Source organism: Bubalus bubalis, chromosome 2 (genome assembly GCF_019923935.1).
Source record: "Bubalus bubalis isolate 160015118507 breed Murrah chromosome 2, NDDB_SH_1, whole genome shotgun sequence".
Lineage (NCBI taxonomy): Eukaryota > Metazoa > Chordata > Mammalia > Artiodactyla > Bovidae > Bubalus > Bubalus bubalis.
The window spans coordinates 126,547,761-126,569,138 of record NC_059158.1 but is presented as its reverse complement, the minus strand read 5'-3'; positions in this window follow the sequence as shown (position 1 = coordinate 126,569,138).

The window sequence follows — 21,378 nt, the reverse complement described above, 5'->3', positions numbered from 1 at the left end:
AGATCCTTTGGAAGAGGACATGGCAACCCAATCCAGCATTCTTGCCTGGAAATTTCCATGGACAGAGGAGCCTGGCAGTCTACAATCCATGGGGTCACAGAGTCATACACGACTGAGTGAGCACACACACACACACACACACACTTGCTCTTGACCTTAATGCCTTTGATTCAGGCCTCTAAGGCCCCTGTCTGGACACCTTCCAAAGATTTACAAACTAGGAAGGAGAGTCTAGCATGAGCAAAACCATGCTTTGTCTGGCAAGATGTTAAACACTTGACTTAAGCCTGAAATGATTTCCTGACTGAGAAAACGTATGTGGATCCTAATATACTGTACATGGTCCCGACCTTTGAGAGAAACATTGGTAAATATTGGCAAGGACACAGATACATGTATCTATAGGTACAGATATGAAAGTAACTTCCTTAAGTGTTTTCTTTCCATATTTATTGTGTTATGTGCCCCAAACATTGAATCAGGTTTATGAAGTTATATGTTTGAGAAGCTTTATTTTAGCTGGATGACAATTTAGAGAAAAGGTCGCTTTAGTGTTACCTTCATTTTTTACATTCATTTCAAGTCAGTGTTTATGTTATCCACTCAAAATTGGATGGCAAAATGGAAATTCAAAGTTTTACCCATCTGACCATAAAATCTACCGTCTTTTCACTGTCCTACACTTTTCATGTTTCATACATACACTAGTTTGTAGAAAATGTTCAATCTTTTCCATAATTAGATTTGTTTCTCAGGTTAGTCTGTGATACACCTCTATAGTCTGTATAACCATGTTAGTCTATGAAATGGTTCAGTGTAGCAATTCTCATCTCAGTGCATAAAAAGGGGACCAGTGTTTTGATGTTTTCAAAGACAACATAAGTGGGGGAAAATGTGGTCTTTGGAGAAGCCAAATCTGGATTTGTGCTTATAGTCTGCTGCTTCATAACTGAGTGTCTCCTTGAATGTCACTGGACTTCTCTGAGCTTGTTTTCTCTCATGTAAGTGGGACTTAAAATGTTTATTCTTCATTGTAGGTAAATGCTCACATGGATATATTATGATTTCTTACCAAGATTTTGATGGAGCCATTTTTGATGGGAGACATTTTAATTCAACCTAAATAAATAAAGCCAATTAAAAAAAAAACTGATCAGTGAACATAGAGGTTTTCCTTGTTTATGTTTTTACCTATTAAATTTGAAAGCTATTAAAAGTATTCAAAGATATGTTTACATTATATGTTTATAATATAATTTTATTATAATATAATTGCTGCACAATATTGTGTTAGTTTCTGCTGAACACTGACTTGAATCAGCTTATGTATACATATAAACCATTCCTCATGGACCTCCCTCCCACACATCCCCATCCCACTCATCGAGGTCATCACAGAGAACCGAGCTGGGCTCCCTGTGCTATATAGCAGCTTCCAATAGTCGTGTGTTTTACACATTGTAGCATTTATATGTCAGTCCTAATCTCCCAATCTGTCCTACTGTCCTCCTCACTCCCACCCCTCAGGGCTATCCACATGTCAGTTTCCTATGTCTGCATTTCTGTTCTCGCCCTGGAAATAGGTTCATCTGTACCAGTTTTCTAGATTTTGTTTATGTGCATTATCAGGTGGCGCCAGTGGTAAAGAACATGTCTGCCAATACAGGAGATGTAAGAGACCTGGGTTCAATCCCTGGGTTGGAAACATCCCCTGGAGGAGGGCCCAGCAACTCACTCCAGTATTCTTGCCTGGAGAATCCCATGGATAGAGGAACCTGGCAGGCCACAGATCACTGGGTCTCAGAGTCAGAAACAACTGAAGCAGCATGCATGCATGCACATGAGATATATATATATATATATATATATATATATATATATATATATATATATATAATGCATTTTCCCATGAGGAGTATTTGACTCTGTCCACTAGCATGACTTGGCAGCACCTTTAACCTCCTCTGATTCCCTAGACGGTAAACCTTGTTTCCTGCCTCTACCACCCAAAGGTACAGTCCTTCCTTCTCTGCATTTATTCTCCTGCCTGGATTTAACACTTTGTTTGTCTAAGCCTACTGGGCCAGCCAAATGTCTTCTGCTATCCTCAACTCTTTAGGTCTAACTCTTCCCATATTATCATAGGATACAATTTGTGAGCCAACCCTGGCTATATCATCTGGTACTCTTTGAAGCTGAATTAGAGCTGCAAGTTATACCTACTTAGACATTTCTCACAAATAAACACTGCCAAGGAATTTCAACTCAAAAGTTTGCCCAATTTTTCTAATGCATTAGCAAAAATAAACTCATGTGTTCTTTAATAAATAATCCAAAACACTAGCTCATAGATACTTCTATGTATAAAAACAAAAAATGAACAAAACATAACAGCTTGGAAATAAAAATACACTTGTTTATTCATCAGTCAGTATGGACAATTTTCATCCAGGAATGTTCATTCCATATTCCCACATTTTACTAGTTACTACCGATCAGATTTAAAAAGCTTTTAACAGTTATGTAAAGTCTAAAAATAAAATTAAATTAAAAAAAAAATAAAAAGGTTTTAACTAACAAACTTCTTGTATAGTCTCTAATTATCAGTTAATACTTTCTCTCCAGTGAAACATATTAGAAATGTTATTTTATTCATAGTGACATTTAGATATTCCTGATTACTTTAATGTCTGGCATAAAGATTTTATTTTTGTCTAATATAGCATAAAACATCTGGATGAAAGCTTAACATTTAAGTAATTTAGCTCTATATTTTTAATTATCCTCATGTTTGACATCATATGGAGCAAACATCCAGATGTGTCACTGAAGATTTCAGTTTTCAACCAGATGTTTTAGTGACTACTAGACATTTTTCAAATTAAAAAAAAAGAGATTTTTTAACATTTTTCTTAGTAAACTACTCTTTCTCAAAACAAACAAAAACCTCATATTCATCTGATTGTACCTTTTCTTTCCCAATAGTGATAATGATTCTTATGAACTGATATAATAGGAAAATACCCTCAGTGTGTATCTCAAAGAAATTGATTTGGAAAGATGGCTGCTGCATTACAGTTTAGTGTAAATCATTTCATGGGACTTCCTTGCTGGTCTAGTGGTTTTAGACTCCAAACTTCCAATGCAGGGGGCATGTGTTCAATCCCTGGTCAGGGAATTAAGACCCCACATGTTGTGCAGCACAGTCAAGTGATAAATAAATAAATACCTATTGACAAAGACAGAACAGATTTTTTTTTCACAATGTTGAGGATTCAAATCAAATATTTGTTGGGAATATACTGAATTCAAGGTTCTGTGACAAAAATGGAGGAACTTCTACAAGTGTGTGTCACTTTCTCTGCATCACTGAATCTACAAAACAGCCATAAGTTTGTCACCCAAAAGGCTCTCTGAGCATCGTCATCCTTTACTAGCAAAGACCAAAATCGATTCAGATTTACCTACAAGTGAGGATTTATTGAAAAGATTTACTGAAATGTCAAGATAATATGGGGCAGAAATTTCAGTTGTGTCTAGTAAGAATTGGAAGCTCCCTGTCTCTCTCCCCTTCCACATCACTCTTTCCTCTCTAGAGGTTCAAGTTTCCTCCTGACTTGCACATTACTTGTCGCATCTGCTCAATCTCAATTCCTCAGAAGGACACCTCCCAAGTCTCAGAGCCACCCTCCTGAGCCTGCCTATATTGGCACCCTTAATTTGTGTCAACTGTATCTTTGTTTCTATATGATGTTGCCATCCAATGAATAGATCCAATTTAAATTCCTAAAAAAGATTGTTTAAAAGACTCAGCGCCTGCTATGGGATGCCGGGGTCCAGCCCCGGTGGATCCAGGGAATTCAAAGGGGAGACGGCTTGGGCGATCAAGATACGATAGAATTAAAGATATAAAGAGTGGTTAAATAAGGATAGCTCAGCAAAGAAATTCAGTGAAGAAAAGAGGCTGAATAACTTGGTTTACATGGGAAGCCAATAAAATTCCAAGACAAGGAATTTGCGTCACCTACTTAGGCCGCAGGTGTCCTCCCGTTCTCCTGAAGGAGAGGAGATACTAAGGCCTCCCCTGTCAGATATTAGAAGCCCAGGCAAAATTAGTAGGCTTGACGAGCCTCCACGCTCCAGATGGGAATTCAGCCAGAAGGTGAGAGAAAGAACGACATGGGGACACCAAGCTTCGGTGAACAAGGCCCGCACTTTATTTTCCAAAGTAGTTTTTATACCTTAAGTTGTGCATAAAGGATAATGAGGGAAGGGGTAGAGTCATGCAAGGACAGCAGTCCTCGATTCTAATCGAAGCCAGGCTTTCTTCCTGCAAACTTATCATATGCAAAATTCAGGTGATTTACATCATCTTCTGGCCAGGAGGCATGTTAGCATTTTATGATCCTTTCTTCAGAAAACTTATTTTTCTCTAAAGGTGATTATTCTAAAGTCAGGCGCCACCCTCCGAAAGCATTAGATAAAGTTGCATTTCTATAGGGCAAAAGTGTGGTGGGCTATAACAAGAAAAGAATTAACTCAAGGGTCCAAGGTTACAAACATTATAGCTACTACTTACATTACTATACACCAATTGTATTAATCAATACACTTCCAGGGACATAGTAGGTAAGGGATATGGAAACTCAGCAGCAAACATTGGCCCAACAAGTGAAAAACCCTTCACCAATACAATTTCTAATCAATCATTTAACTGCTCAAAGGAATCTGTATTTAGACAGTTTAGAACATCTCATGCCTCTCATGGTTGGGAGGCTGTGAACAATCACATGTGGCCAGAAGAACCTGTTTAGGCAGGCTAGAGGACTTCCAAAGGAGTTTGTAGGTTGAAACACTCTTGTCACCCCAGGAACTTTATTAACTGGAGCTGTAAGTTAACTCTTTTTCAGAGAGAGGTGGTGGGGGACAGCCCCCTGTAAAGTCAGAGGTGTAGGTGAGAGCACAAAGCACTAAAGTAGGCAGACTCTGGTTTTGGGGGTAGATGCTCAAGAATTTCCAGGGGGACTCCTGAGGCTCGATCCGGCCTTTGTGTATGCCGAGACTCCTTCCTCATGACCTTTGCCACGGGCGGAGCTCCTAAAGCTGGCTCCCGGCAATGCGATATTTCCACTTTCTGTGAGGCCTCTATCCTCAGGCAAGATATCATGACCAATGGACTGAGTTTATATGATACAGATATAGGAAGCCTCCAAGAATATATGAGGTAAAAAAGTGCTTAAGGAAGGACATAATTGGGCAGTCAATAATAGATAGGTTCCCCCTCCCTAACATATTTTGATCATGAGGGACAAACTTAAAAGCAAACTTAGAGATACAATAGCCAAAACCCTTCTTTTACATTTAGGAAAAATGACCTGCTAAAGAAATAGCTATGTGTTTATAGATGTATATATTTATGTGTTCGGTTCAGTTCAGTCGCTCAGTCATGTCTGACTCTTTGCCACCCCATGAATTGCAGCACGCCAGGCCTCCCTGTCCATCACCAACTCCCGGAGTTCACCCAGACTCACATCCATCGAGTCAGTGATGCCATCCAGCCATCTCATCCTCTGTCGTCCCCTTCTCCTCCTGCCCCCAATCCCTCACAGCATCAGAGTCTTTTCCAATGAGTCAACTCTTCGCATGAGGTGGCCAAAGTACTGGAGTTTCAGCTTTAGCATCATTCCTTCCAAAGAAATCCCAGGGCTGATCTCCTTCAGAATGGACTGGTTGGATCTCCTTGCAGTCCAGGGGACTCTCAAGAGTTTTCTCCAACCCCACAGTTCAAAAGCATCAATTCTTCAGCACTCAGCTTTCTCCACAGTCCAACTCTCACATCCATACATGACCACAGGAAAAACCATAGCCGTGACTACACGGACCTTTGTGGGCAAAGTAATGTCTCTGCTTTTCAATGTCTATCTAGGTTGGTCATAACTTTCCTTCCAAGGAGTAAGCGTCTTTTAATTTCATGGCTGTAGTCACCATCTGCAGTGATTTTAGAGCCCAGAAAAATAAAGCCTGACACTGTTTCCACTGTTTCCCTATCTATTTCCCATGAAGTGATGGGACCAGATGCCATAACCCTCGTTTTCTGAATGTTGAGATTTAAGCCAACTTTTTCACTCATCTCTTTCACTTTCATCGGGAGACTTTTTAGTTCCTCTTCACTTTCTGCCATAAGGGTGGTGTCATCTGCGTATCTGAGGTTATTGATATTTCTCCCAGCAATCTTGATTCCAGCTTGTGTTTCTTCCATTCCAGCGTTTCTCATGATGTATTCTGTGTATAAGTTAAATAAGTAGGGTGACAATATACAGCCTTGACGTACTCCTTTTCCTATTTGGAACCAGTCTGTTGTTCCATGTCCAGTTCTAACTCTTGCTTCCTGACCTGCATACAAATTTCTCAAGAGGCAGATCAGGTGGTCTGGTATTCCTATCTCTTTTAGAATTTCCCACAGTTTATTGTGATCCACACAGTCAAAGGCTTTGGCATAGTCAATAAAACAGAAATAGATGTTTTTCTGGAACTCTCTTGCTTTTTTTATGATCCAGTGGATGTTGGCAATTTGATCTCTGGTTCCTCTGCCTTTTCTAAAACCAGCTTGAACATCAGGAAGTTCATGGTTCACATATTGCTGAAGCCTGACTTGGAGAATTTTGAGCATTACTTTACTAGCGTGTGAGATGAGTGCAATTGTGCATTAGTTTGAGCATTCTTTGGCATTGCCTTTCTTTGGGATTGGAATGAAAACTGACCTTTTCCAGTCCTGTGGCCACTCCTGAGTTTTCCAAATTTGCTGGCATATTGAGTGTAGCACTTTCACAGCATCATCTTTCAGGATTTGAAATAGCTCAACTGGAATTCCATCACCTCCACTAGCTTTGTTCATAGTGATGCTTTCTAAGGCCCACTGGACTTCACATTCCAGGATGTCTGGCTCTAGGTCAGTGATGACACCATCGTGATTATCTGGGTCGTGAAGATCTTTTTTGTACAGTTCTTCTGTGTATTCTTGCCACCTCTTCTTAATATCTTCTGCTTCTGTTAGGTCTGTACAATTTCTGTCCTTTATCGAGCCCATCTTTGCATGAAATGTTCCCTTGGTATCGCTAATTTTCTTGAAGAGATCTCCAGTCTTTCCCATTCTGTTGTTTTTCTCCATTTCTTTGCATTGATCGCTAAGGAAGGCTTTTTATCTCTTCTTGCCATTCTTTGGAACTCTGCATTCAGATGCTTATATCTTTCCTTTTCTCCTTTGCTTTTCGCTTCTCTTCTTTTTACAGCTATTTGTAAGGCCTCCCCAGACAGCCATTTTGCTTTTTTGCATTTCTTTTCCAAGGGGATGGTCTTGATCCCTGTCTCCTGTACAATGTCACAAACCTCATTCCATTGTTCATCAGGCACTCTATCTATCAGATCTAGTCCTTTAAATCTATTTCTCACTTCCACTGTATAATCATAAGGGATTTGATTTAGGTCGTACCTGAGTGGTCTAGTGGTTTTCCCTATTTTCTTCAATTTAATTCTGAATTTGGCAATAAGGAGTTCATGATCTGAGCCACAGTCAGCTCCTGGTCTTGTTTTTGTTGACTGTATAGAGCTTCTCCATCTTTGGCTGCAAAGAATATAATCAATCTGATTTTGGTGTTGACCATCTGGTGATGTCCATGTGTACTCAGTCTTTTTTGACTCTTTGCAGTCCCTTGGACTATAGCCCATCAGGCTCTTCCGTCCATGGAAGTTTTCAGGCAAGAATACTGGAGTGGGTTGCCATTTCATACTCCAGGGATCTTCCTGACCCAGGGATGGAACACATGTCTCTTGCACCTCCTGCGTTGGCAGGCAGGTTCTTTACTAGTAGAGCCAAAATCAACTTAATTACTTCTTTCACTTTATATGTATTACTTAAAGATTAAATAAAATATAAAATATAATACATAGATTGTGAGTATAATCATAAACTCCACTCTACTCACACAACTTGGTTTCCTGACTCTGTTTTTTATGTTTTATTTTGGAAAGGTAGTCATTAGCTTTATCCAATGCAAAGAGCTGATCCACATAATCAAACATCCACTGTAACCAAGACTTACTACTCCCTAAATTCTGTATTATGTTTAGCATAGCTTATACTAAAGGTCATTTAGATCAAGATTAAGAAAAGATTAGCCTAGGAGACCAAAAGTCAGGCCTCACATTTGTCCTGCTAGTATTGACCTTGACCAAGTCAGTTACCTCTCTAAGTTTTAGTTACCTCATCCATCAGGGTTAATGATTAATGGCTGGTTTATTTCAGTTGCACTGAAACATCTCCTATCAAATCAGCTCCTGCAAAATGGTAAATATAAAATATGATATATCCAATATGTTTATTCAATAATATACTTTAAAATTTGTCCTAAAGGATTCCACACCATATAAATACCCTAGGCTAGTCACTTAGCAGACAATGTGTAGTAGTCAATGTGTGTAGTCACTTAGCAGACTACTCTATTGAAGAGTAGTCATTATTAGTTCCATTTGAACACCAGGAAACAGACTCAGAGAGGTCCAGTAATATATGCCAGAAAAACAGTCAACTGTGAACTGATAAAATATGAAATTAAATGCAGATTTGGCCAACACCAAAGACTGTAATTTTTAGCCAGCCATGCTGCCTCTGAAAACATCTTAAGCATGTCTTATCTACCTCATTCCACACTGAGACAAGTATTAATCTAATATCAGGTAGAAGACAAAAAGAAATTTATTTGCTAGCCTTGTGGGTGAAATAATCTCAGAGAATCAACCAAAACAATGTTGTTTGTAAATTCTGATTAGATTTCTTTCTATTGATTTATATGAGAAATGTCCCTGTGCCAAATGAACTACATTTTATCTCCATTAAATACTTTTTTTATTTATTTATAAGATTTTTAACTAAAATAGTGGAACAAAATAAATGCAGGTATAAAGGTTTTTTTTTCAGCAGGCAAAATTGAAAAAGCAATAGTCAAAGTATATATTCAGAGTACCCACATTTAATAATTTTGGTTTATGGTTTCAGCCATCAATGAATGATTAGATGATAAATTGCTTAATGAATCCTGATGTTCATACCTAAAAAATAACCACTTAAAACAAGAGAAAGACACAAAATCCACTTAGATTAAAATAATCAGTGGTCATTGCTGATTCTAAAAATTATAAAGAACAATGCTTTTCTTATTTTTTTTTTAATTTCTTATGACAAGAATGAATGGCCTACTTCTATATTCCATTAATAGTGTTAGAAAATAGGTGTTACTCCTTATCCTAATATGTTTAAAATCTATATGAAAGTTTCTGAACATAATCAAAAGTGAGCAATAATTACCTTTGGTGTTGAGACTATAGTCTTTTCTCAACAATGGTTAGGAGAGAATTTGGCACTGATAAACATATAGAAAATTCATTTGTGACCAGTAAAATTCTGTCAAGCCTGAGCAGGTGTAAAGAAGTGCCTTCCTGATTAGAACCGAATGAGGCTGAACACAAGACCATCTGAGACTCAGAAAGCCTATATGCTGATTGAAGAAAAGCCGAAGTGGTTCCCCTCCCCCCCCTTCTTTTTTTTAAATTTACTGGGGTATAGATATTTTAAAATGTTGTGTTAGTTTCCGTTAAATGTCTACAAGTATCTCCCCTTTTTCAGATTTCCTTCTCATTTAGGTAAACACAGAGCACAGAGATCCCTATTATACATTAGGTTCTTAATTAGCTATCTATTTTATATTATATATATATATATATATATACACACATCAATATATAGTATATATATTTGCAGAACCAATACAATATTGTGTATATATATTGGCAGAACCAATACAATATTGTAAAGTAATTAGCCTCCAATTAAAATAAATAAATTTAAATTAATAAAAAATAAAAGCTTTGAAACAAAAAAATAAATAAAATAAATACTTCAAAAAAAAAAAAAGGAAAGAAAGAAAATTAGAGATACCAAGGGAACATTTCATGCAATATTGAGAACAAAAAAGGACAGAAGCAGTATCTACCTACCAGAAGTAGAAGATAGTAAGAAGAGGTGGCAAGAATACACAGAAGAACTATATAAAAGAGACTTTATTTTCTTTGGCTTCAAAATCACTGCAGATGGTGACTACAGACATGAAATTAAAACATGTTTCCCCCTGGAAGAAAAGCTATGATAAACCTAGAAAGATATTAAAAAGCAGAGACATTACTTTGCCAACAAAGTTCCATCTAGTCAAAGTTATGGTTTTTCCAGTAGTCATGTATGAATGTGAGAGTTGGACCATAAAGAAAACTGAGAGCCAAAGAACTGATACTTTTGAACTGTGGTGTTGGAGAAGACTCTTGAGAGTTCCTTGGACTGCAAGGAGATCTAACCAGTCAATCCTAAAAGAAATCAGTCCTGAATATTCATTGGACGGACTGATGCTGAAGCTGAAACTCCAATACTTTGGCCGCCTGATGGGACGAGCTGACTCATTAGAGAAGACCCTGATGCTGGGAAAGATGGAATGCAGGAGGAGAAGGGAACAGCAGAGGAAAGACAGTTGGATGATATCACCCACTCGATGGACATGAGTATCAGCAAGTGCTGGGAGATGGTGAAAAACACAGAAGCCTGGCATGCTGATATCCATGGGGTCACAAAGAGTTGGACACGTCTGAGTGACTGAACAACAATATATATGTCAATTCCAATATCCCAGTTCACCCCACCTTTCTTTCCCCCTTGATAGCCATAGTTTTCTTCTCACATCTGTGTCTCTATTTCAGCATTACAAATTAGTTCATATCTATTATTTTTCTAGATTTAACATACAAGCAATACTATATGATATTTGTTTTTCTCTGTCTGACTTACTTCACTCTGGATGACAGAGTATGTATGGCACTCTAGGTTTATCCATGTCTCTGCAAATTGCACAATTTTGTTCTTTTCTACGACTAAGTAAACAGTCTCAATTCAGTCATGCAATCATGTCTGACTCTTTGGAACCTCATGGACTGCAGCACACCAGGATTCCCTGTCTATCATCAACACCAAAAGCTTGCTCAAACTCATGTCCATTGAGTCAGTGATGCCATCCAACCATCTCATCCTCTATCATCCCCTTCTCCTCCTGCCTTCAATCTTTTCCAGCATCAAGGTTTTTCTAAAGAGTTATTTTTTCACATCAGGTGGCCATAGTATTGGAGCTTCACCTTCAGCATCAGTCCTTCCAATGAATATTCAGGACTGATTTGCTTTAGGATTGACTGCTTTGATATCCTTGCAATCCAAGGGACTCTCAAGAGTCTTCTCCAACACCACAGTTCTAAAACATCAATTCTTCAGCACTCAGCTTTCTTTACAGTCCAACTCTCACATCCATATATGACTACTGGAAGCACCATAGTTTTGACTAGACGGACCTTTGTTGGTAAAGTAATGTCTTTGCTTTTTCATATGCTGTCTAGCTTGGTCATAGCTTTTCTTCCAAGGAGCAAGTGTCTTTTAATTTCATGACTTCAGTCACCATCTGCAGTGATTTTGGAGTCCAAGAAAATAAAATCTGTCACTGCTTCCATTGTTTCCCCATCTATTTGCATGAAGTGATGGGACCAGATGTTATGATCTTAGTTTTTTTTTTTGAATGTTGAGTTTTAACCCAGTTTTTTCATTCTCCTCTTTCACTTTCACCAAGAGAATCTCTAGTTCCTCTTTGCTTTCTGCCATAATGGTGGTATCATCTGCATATCTGAGGTTACTGATATTTCTCCCTGCGGTCTTTTTTTAAATTTTTATTTATTTATTTTCATTGAAGGCTAATTACTTTACAATATTGTGGAGGTTTCTGTCATACATTGACATGAATCAGCCACAGGGGTTCATGTGTCCCCCCATCGGAACCCCCCTCCCACCTTCTTCCCCATCCCATCCTTCTGGGTTGTCCCAGTGCACCACTTTGAGCGTCCTGTTTCATGCATTGAACTTGGACCAGTCATCTATTTCACATATGGTATTATACATGTTTCAATGTTATTCTCTCAAATCATCCCACCCTCACCTTCTCCCACAGAGTCCAAAAGTCTGTTCTTTATACCTATGTCTCTTTGGCTATCTTGCATATAGAATCATCATTACCATCTTTCTAAATCCCATATATATGCAATAATATACTGTATTGGTGTTTTTCTTTCTGACTTACTTCACTCTGTATAATAAGCTCCAGTTACCAGTTACATCTACCACATCAGAACTGACTCAAATGTGTTCTTTTTAATAGCTGAGAAATATTCCATTGTGTATATGTACACAACTTTCTTATCCATTCATCTACCTATGGACATTTAGGTTGCTTCCATGTCCTAGCTATTGCTAACAGTGTTGTGATGAGCCTTGCCTCCCTGCAACCTTGATACCAGCTTGTGCTTCATCCATTCTGGCATTTCACATGACGTACTCTGCATACAGCTTCCCTGGTGCCTCAGCTGGTAAAGAATCTGCCTGCAATGTGGGAAACCTGGGTTTGATCCCTGAGTTGGGAAGATACCTTGGATAAGGGAACAGCAACCCACTCCAGTATTCTGGCCTGGAGCATTCCATGGATTGTATAGTCCATGGGATTTCAAAGAGTAGGACACGACTGAGAGATTTTCACTCATTCTGCATATAATTTAAATAAGCAAGGTGACAATATATAGACTTGATGTACACCTTTCCCAATTTGGAACCAGTCCATTGTTCCATGTCCAGTTCTAACTGTTGCTTCTTGACCTGCACACAGGAGGCAGGTAAGATGGTCTGGCATTCCCTTCTATTGAATTTTCCACAATTTGTTGTGATCTACAGAGTCAAAGGCTTTAACGTAGTCAGTGAAGCAGAAGTAGATATTTTTCTGGAATTTTCTTGCTTTTTCTACAATTGAAGTGATGTTGGCAATTTGATCTCTGATTCCTCTGCCTGTTCTAAATCTAGCTTGAACATCTGGAAGTTTTGGTTTATGTACTATTGAAGTCAACTTGGAAAAATCTGAGCACTACTTGGCTAGTGTGTGAAATAAGTGCAATTGTGGTAGTTTGAACATTCTTTGGCATTGCCTTTCTTTGGGATTGGAATGAAAACTGACTTTTCCCAGTCCTGTGGCCACTGCTGAATTTTCCAAATTTGTTGGCATATTGAGTGCAGCACTATCATAGCATCATCTTTTAGGATTTGAAATAGCTCAACTGGAATTCCATCACCTCCACTAGCTTTGTTCATAGTGATGTTTCCTAAGGCCCACTTGAGGGCCTCCGGGATGTCTGGCTTTAGGTGAATGATCACACCATTATGGTTATCTGGGTCACAAAGATCCCTTTTGTATGGTTCTTCTGTGGCTCCTTGCCACATCTTCTTAATATCTTCTGCTTCAGTTAGATCCATACCTTTTCTGTCCTTTTTTGTATCCATCTTTGCATGATGTCTCTTGGTATCTCTAATTTTCTTGAAGAGATATGTAGTCTTTCCCATTCTATTGTTTTTCTCTAGTTCTTTGCATTGATCACTGAGGAAGGCTTTCTTATCTTTCTGTGCTGTTCTTTGGAACTCTGCATTCAGGTGGATATATCTTTCCTTTTCTCCTTTTCCTTTCACTTCTCTTCTTTTCTCAGCTATTTTTAAGGCCTCCTCACACAACCATTTTCCCTTTTTGCATTTCTTCTTCTTGAGGATGGTTTTGATCACTGCCTCCTGTACAGTGTTATGAACCTCCATCCATAGTTCTTCAGGCACTCTGTCTATCAGATCTAATCCCTTGAATCTATTTGTCATTTCCATGGTATAATCATAAAGGATTTGATTTAGGTCATACCTGAATGGTCTAGTGGTTTTCCCTACTTTCTTCAATTTAAGTCTGAATTTGGCAATAAGCAGTTCATGATCTGAGCCACAGTCAGCTCCTGGTCTTACTTTTGCTTACTGTATAGAGCTTCTCCATCTTTGGCTGCAAGGAATATAATCAATCTGATTTCGGTATTGACCATCTGGTGAGGACCTTGTGTAGAGTTGTCTCTTGTATTGTTGGAAGAGGGTGTTTGTTATGACCAGTGCGTTTTCTTGGCAAAACTCTACTAGCATTTTCCTTGCTTCATTTTGTACTCCATGGCCAAACTTGCCTGTTACTTCGGGTATCTCTTGACTTCCTACTTTTGCATTCCAGTCCCCTGTGGAAAAAAAGGACATCTTTTTTTGGTGTTAGTTCTAGAAGGTCTTGTAGGTTTTCATAGAATCATTCAACTTCAGCTTCTTTGGCATTACTGATTGGGCATAGACTTGGATTAGCATGATATTGAATGATTTGCCTTGGAAATGAACAGAGGTCATTCTGTCATTTCTGAGATTGCACCCAAGTACTGCATTTTGGGATTTCTTTGGATGGAATGATGCTAAAGCTGAAATTCCAGTACTTTGGCCACCTCATGCAAAGAGTTGACTCATTGGAAGACTCTGATGCTGGGAGGGATTGGGGGCAGGAGGAAAAGGGAACGACAGAGGATGAGATAGCTGGATGGCATCACCGACTTGATGGATGTGAGTCTGAGGGAACTCCGGGTGTTGGTGATGGACAGGGAGGCCTGGCATGCTGCGATTCAGGGGGTCGCAAAGAGTTGGACATGACTGAGCGACTGAACTGAACTGCATTTTGGACTCTTTTGTTGACTATGATGGCTGCTCCATTTCTTCTAAGGATTCTTGCCCACAGTAGTAGATATAATGGTCATCTGAGTTAAATTCATCCATTCTGGTCCATTTTAGTTCACTGATTCCTAAAATGTTGATGTTCAATCTTGCCCTCTCCTGTTTGACCACTTCCAATTTACCTTGATTCATGGACTTAACAGTCCAGGTTCCTATGCAATATTGTTCTTTACAGCATCAGACTTACTTCCATCACCAGTCCCATGCACAACTGGGTGTTGTTTTTGCTTTGGCTCAGCCTCTCCATTCTTTGTGGAGCTATTTCTCCACTCTTCTCCAGTAGCCTATTGGGTGCCTAATGACCTGGGGAGTTCATCTTTCAGTGTCCTCTCTTTTTGTCTTTTCATACCATACATGGGGTTCTCAAGGCAAAAATACTGAAATGGTTTGCCATTCCCTTCTCCCTTCTGATGTCTAAGTAATATTCCATTGTAAATATGTACCACATCTTCTTTATCCATTCTATTGATGGACATTTAAGTTCCTTCCAAATCCTGGACTTTGTGAATAGTGCTGCAATGAACACTAGGGTGCATGTATCTTTCTGAATTATTGTTTTCTCTGTATACATGTCTAGGACTGGGATATTAGAGTATAGCTGATTTACAATGTTGTGTTAGTTTCAAGTGTACAGCAAAGTGAATCAGTTACCCATACACATATAGCCCCTCTTTTCCAGATTCTTTTCCCATATAGACCATTATAAAGTATTGAGTATAGTTCCCTGTGTTATACAGTGGATCCTTATTAATTACATATTTTATACATAGTAGTGGATATATGTTAAACCCAATCTCCCAATTTATCTCTCCTCCCCTTATTCCTTGATAACCACAAGTTTATTTTTAACGTCTGTAACTCCATTTCTGTTTTGCAGATAAGTTAATTTGTATTCTTTCATAAGATTCCACATATAGGCAGTGTTCTATGATATTTGTCTCTGTCTGACTTACTTCACTTAGTATGATCTTCTCTAAATCCATCCATGTTGCTACAAATGACATCATTTCATCCTTTGAAAAGCCATAGCCTTATGCTGGAAATCAGTATGGAAGGATGAAAAAGATCAAGGGCTGAAATTTGAGAAAGAATAATGATTTAGGAAGTCAGGAGCATAGGTCATACAAGTCAGAGATATGATGTGTTTACAATTCAAAACAAAGAATATAAATGAAAAGATCAAAGTACAATTTTCCTTTAACATCAAACCAAATGTAGGACCCTCATGGGATAGGGGTAGTTTATAGGAGTGTGTGTGTGTGTGTGTGTGTACGCTCCATCATTTCATTCATGTCTTGGCCCTCTTTGGGACTCTTTGTGACTGTAGCCTGCCAAGCTCCTCTGTCCATAGAATTCTCCAGGCAAGAATACTGGAGTGGCTTGCCATGCCCTCTTCTAGGGGATCTTTCAGACCCAGATATGGAACCACATCTTTTATGTCTTTTACGTCTCCTGCATTTGCAGGTAGATTCTTTACCACTAGCACCACCTATGGGAAAAGACAAACCATGAAATAATATTTACTTATTAAACATTTGCACATTATAAACGTTGAGAGAGAGAGAAAATCGTACTTTTACTATTGCTCACATTTTTTCTTAAAGCTGCCAGATATGAGGATTCAGCTTTTTCTGATCACTATCAATAGCCCCTGGCTCTTAGTACTTTTGGGCAGCACTGAAAGTTGGTAATCTTATTTCCATTTCTGAAGAAGGAAATGAACATCAGTTTAATGAAGAAACTTTACTGGGCTCTAAGCATGAAATGTTTTTATTTTCCCCAATAAATTCTATTAACTGCTTTATGCCAATCTTTTGTCGTCATCATAGGTAGCAGTGTTCCCTAGCAAAGCTTCATTCACAGTTCACAAAGTTAGGGCTTTTTTTTTATTATTATTAGCAAAGTTGTTGCTTCTTAAGGCTCACTGTTGTTCACTTACAAACTTCCATCTCATTTCCCATTCAAAATCCTCAGATATTACATACCTGTAGCTCTAGCAACTTGACATGGAGGGAGGCAGGATCTGTTTTCCTCACCTCTCCTCCTTCTCCTCATCCCCCAGCATCCTGGTATAGAGCAGAGGCAGGCATAAAGAGCAGAAAGATCCTTATTCCTTGCCCATGGTGTTGGCAAACTCCTCTCCCTTTCTACAACAGCACTGACTGTCTCATGGGGTGCATACATTTGTCTTTATTGTCCTCTCTGTGACAGTCCATTAGCAAAGATCTAACATCTCCCCACACATACTTCAACTTCTTGTTGTTAGTTTCATGCAGAAAATGATCCCATAGACACCAGCAAAATAGCTCTGGCCTCAAAATCTATTCCTTCCTAAGCACACAAGGACTATACCGGTTGTGCATCCAACTCTTACAGCTTGCTTTCCAACTCCACCTTTTCTCTGCACTTCAGGATCAGGCATTTGGATGATCTAGTGGTTTTAAATATTCCAGCAAGTGACTAATGAGGGCCCACTAAAATCATGAACTTTTCAAGTTTCCACTTCAGGATGCTAATTTAAAGAATCCCTGGAAAGAAGGGACAAATGAGGAAAAACAACATGCAAAAACTAAATCCTTATTTTCTTAGAATGTTTGCTTACAAATGATAACTTTAAAAGCATATTTTCCTACTATGTGAAAAATATAAAGTATCACATTGAAGTATATGAGGTCATAGGTCAGTGTGGGCTCTAGGCAGGGCAATAGAAGTAGAATTTACGTTGACCCTTGAAAGATAGGGTGGTGCATATATAGCAAGGGTATTGATGAACAGAGACTGGATATTTTGTGGAAGATATTAATACAAGAGGGGTAAGTACCTGCTGTGAATTTATTTGGGAAAAAATAGACAACTCTAGCCAGAGAGATTTTTGAAAGTTACGTTTCAATCCTGGTCCTTATTAAAAATACAGTAGGAAGATAAAAGTAAATAACACTTTTCAGAAAGTTGTTTCCATTGATTTCCATTAACGACTTAAAAACTGTCAAGCATTTAAGTACAGCATTAGATCTGATCAAGGACAATTGTCAGCTATTACTTCTGAAAAGTTAATTAAAAAATAAAATTGAACTATTTGCACATTCATATTTTAATGGCACACTATTGGTTAGAATTAACTTCATAATTCAGTTGTCATGAATTATTTATTTCTAGGATCATTCTTCCATGACTTTAAGACTCAAAGTACAATAAAAGTCAATGTGGACATCATTCTAGCTGATATGATACAGTGGTTTGGTTTAAGTAGAACATATAAAAACCTAAATGATCATTTTATTCTAGTAATTGCACAGTTTGGATAAAGGTTTCTCAGCATGGAAGATCGAGGGGAAAGAGGTCACTATCACCAGCAACAAGAACCAGATTTCCTAAATATCATGGCTGATGATATTTCCCACTTCAATTGTTGGCAGCAAACCTTTCCTGTCTCATGCCCAAAACTTCAGAATCACCCTAAACTCTTTTTTCCCTCATATCCTACATCTGTGTGTGTGTGTGTGTGTGTGTGTGTGTACTCACATGCGCTTAGTTGCTCAGCCATGTTTGACTCTTTGTGACACCATTGACTGTAGCCCACCAGGCTCCTCTGTCCAGGCGAGAATACTGGAGTGGGTTACCATGCCCTCCTCCAGGGGATCTTCCCAACCCAGGGATAAAACCCAGGTTGCCCACATTACAGGCAGATTCTTTATTGTCTGAGCCACCAGGGAAATCCAAGAATACTTGAAAGGGTAGCCTATTCCTTCTCCAAGGGATCTTCCTGATCCAGGAATCGAATCCAGGTCTCCTGCACTGAAGGGGGATTCTTTACCAACAGAGCTACCAGGGAAGCCGCATCTTACATCTGATCTATTTTCAAATCTGTTCATCTTTACCTTCAAAACATCCAGAATCTGCTCACTTTTCACCACTGTGAACCAAGTTGCTATCACTCCATACATGGTTTACTGCAGTCTCCAGGTCTGAAAGCTCTGACAGGCTTTGCTCACTATTTGTTGTTTTTTTTCAGTCTCTAAGTTATATCAGCTTCTTTGCAACCCCATGAACTGTAGCATGCCAGGTTCCTCTGTCCTCCACTGTCTCTTGGAGTTTGCTAAAATCCATGTCCATTGAGTCCATGGTGCTATGCCATATCCCTGCCATGCTGCTTCTGTGGTGTCTGTAGACCTGATTCTCTTTTCCTGCTTTGTATCTAAGATCTCCTGGAGAAGGAAAAGGCAACCCACTCCAGTATTCTTGCCTGGGAAATCTCATGGACAGAGGAGCCTGGTGGGCTACACTCCACAGAGTCACAAAAGTCAGACATGATTTAGCAACTAGACAATCTCTAAATCTGGCTAGTTAACATTTTCTATAGTTTTGACAACTTATTTGCAGATTAAAAAAACTGTAGACATCTTCTGCTATTGTTTGCTTTTCTTTTATTTCTTTCTATGAAGTACTGTGAATATGTGTGCATCTATAGGTTCACTTCAGTCACTCAGTCGTATCTGCTTCCCCATGGACTGCAGCATGCCAGGATTCCTTGTCCATCACCAACACTCCAAGCTTGCTCAAACTCATGTCCATTGAGTCAGTGATGTCATCCAACAAACTTGTCCTCTGTCATCCCCCTCTCCTCCTGCCTTCAATCTTTCCCAGCATCAGGGTCTTTCCCAATGAGTCACTTCTTCCCATCAGGTGGCCAAAGTATTGGAGCTTCAGCATCAGTGATTCCAGTGAATATTTAGGACTGATTTCCTTTAGGATTGACTGCTTTGATTTCCTTGCTGTCCAAGGGACTCTCAAGAGTCTTCTCTGACACCATAATTAAAAAGGATCAGTTCTTAAGTGCTCAACTTTCTTTATGGTCCCACTCTCACATCCATACATGATTACTGGAAAAACCATAGCTTTGACTATATGGACCACTGTTGGCAAAGTAATGCCTCTGCTTTTTAATATGCTTTCTAGGCTGGTCATGAAATTAAAAGATGCCAACTCCTTGGAAGGAAAGTTACGACCAGCCTAGACAGCATATTAAAAAGCAGAGACATTATTTTGTCAACAAAGGTCCGTCTAGTCAAGGCTATGGTTTTTGTGAGAGTTGGACTATAAAGAAAGCTGAGCACCAAAGAATTGATGCTTTTGTACTGTGGTGTTGGGGAAGACTCTTGAGAGTCCCTTGGACTGCAAGGAGATCCAACCAGTCCATCCTATAGGAGATCAGTCCTGGGTGTTCATTGGAAGGACTGATGTTGAAGCTGAGACTCCAATACTTTGGCTACCTGATGCAAAGAGCTGACTCATTGGAAAAGACCCTGATGCTGGGAAAGATTGAGGGCATGAGGAGAAGGGGACAACAGGGGATGAGATGGTTGAGTTGGTATCACCGACTTAATGGACATGGGTTTGGGTGGACTCCGGGAGTTGGTGATGGACAGGGAGGCCTAGGGTGCGGCAGTTCATGGGGTTGCAAAGAGTTGGACACGACTGAGCTACTGAACTGAACTGAGGCTGGTCATAGCTTTTCTTCCAAGAAGAAAGTATATTTTAATTCATGGCTGCAGTCACCATCTACAGTGATTTTGGAACACAAGAAAATAAAGTCTCTCACTGTTTCCATTGTTTCCCCATCTATTTGCCATGAAGTAATGGGGCTGGAGCCATGATTTTCATTTTTTGAATGTTGACTTTTAAGCCAGCTTTTTCACTCTCCTCTTTCACTTTCATCAAGAAGCTCTTTAGTTCCTCTTCTTTTTCTGCCATAAGGGGTGGTATCATCTGCGTATCTGAGGTTATTGGTATTTCTTAAGGCAATCTTGATTTTGGCTTGTGCATCATCCAGTCCAGCATTTCACATGATGTACTCTATAATTAGTTAAATAAGCAAGGTGATAATATACAGCCTTGATGTATTCCTGTCCCAATTTGGAACCAATCCATTTTTCCTTGTCAATTCCTAACTGTTGCTTCTTGACCTACATACAGTTTTCTTAGGAGGCATGTAAGGTGGTCTGATATTCTTATCTCTTTAAGAATTTTGTATACTCTGTTGTGATCCACACAGTCAAAGGCTTTGCAAAGTTAATAAAGCAGAAGTAGATATTTTTCTGGAATTCTCTTGCCTTTTCTATGATCCAGTGAATGTTGGCAATTTGATCTCTGGTTCCTCTGCCTTTTCTAAATCCAGCTTGAACATCTGAAAGTTCCCCGTTCATATACTGTTGAAGCCTCACTTGGAAAATTTTGAGCAGTACTTTGCTACTGTTTGTGATGAGTCAAATTGTATGGTAGTTTGAACATTCTTTGGCATTACCTTTCTTCGGGATTGGAATAAAAACTGATCTTTTCCAGTCATGTGGCCACTGCTGAGTTTTCCAAATTTGCTGGCATATTGAGTGCAATACTTTAACAGCATCATCTTTTAGGATTTGAAATAGCTCAACTGGAATTCCATCTCCTCCACTAGCTTTGTTCATAGTGATGCTTCCTGAGGCCCACTTGACCTCACATTCCAGGATGTCTGGCTCTAGGTGAATGATCACACAATCATGGTTATTTGGGTCATGAATATCTCTTTTGTATAGTTCTTCTGTGTATTCTTGTCACTTTCTCGTTATATCTTCTGCTTCTGTTAGACCATACCATTT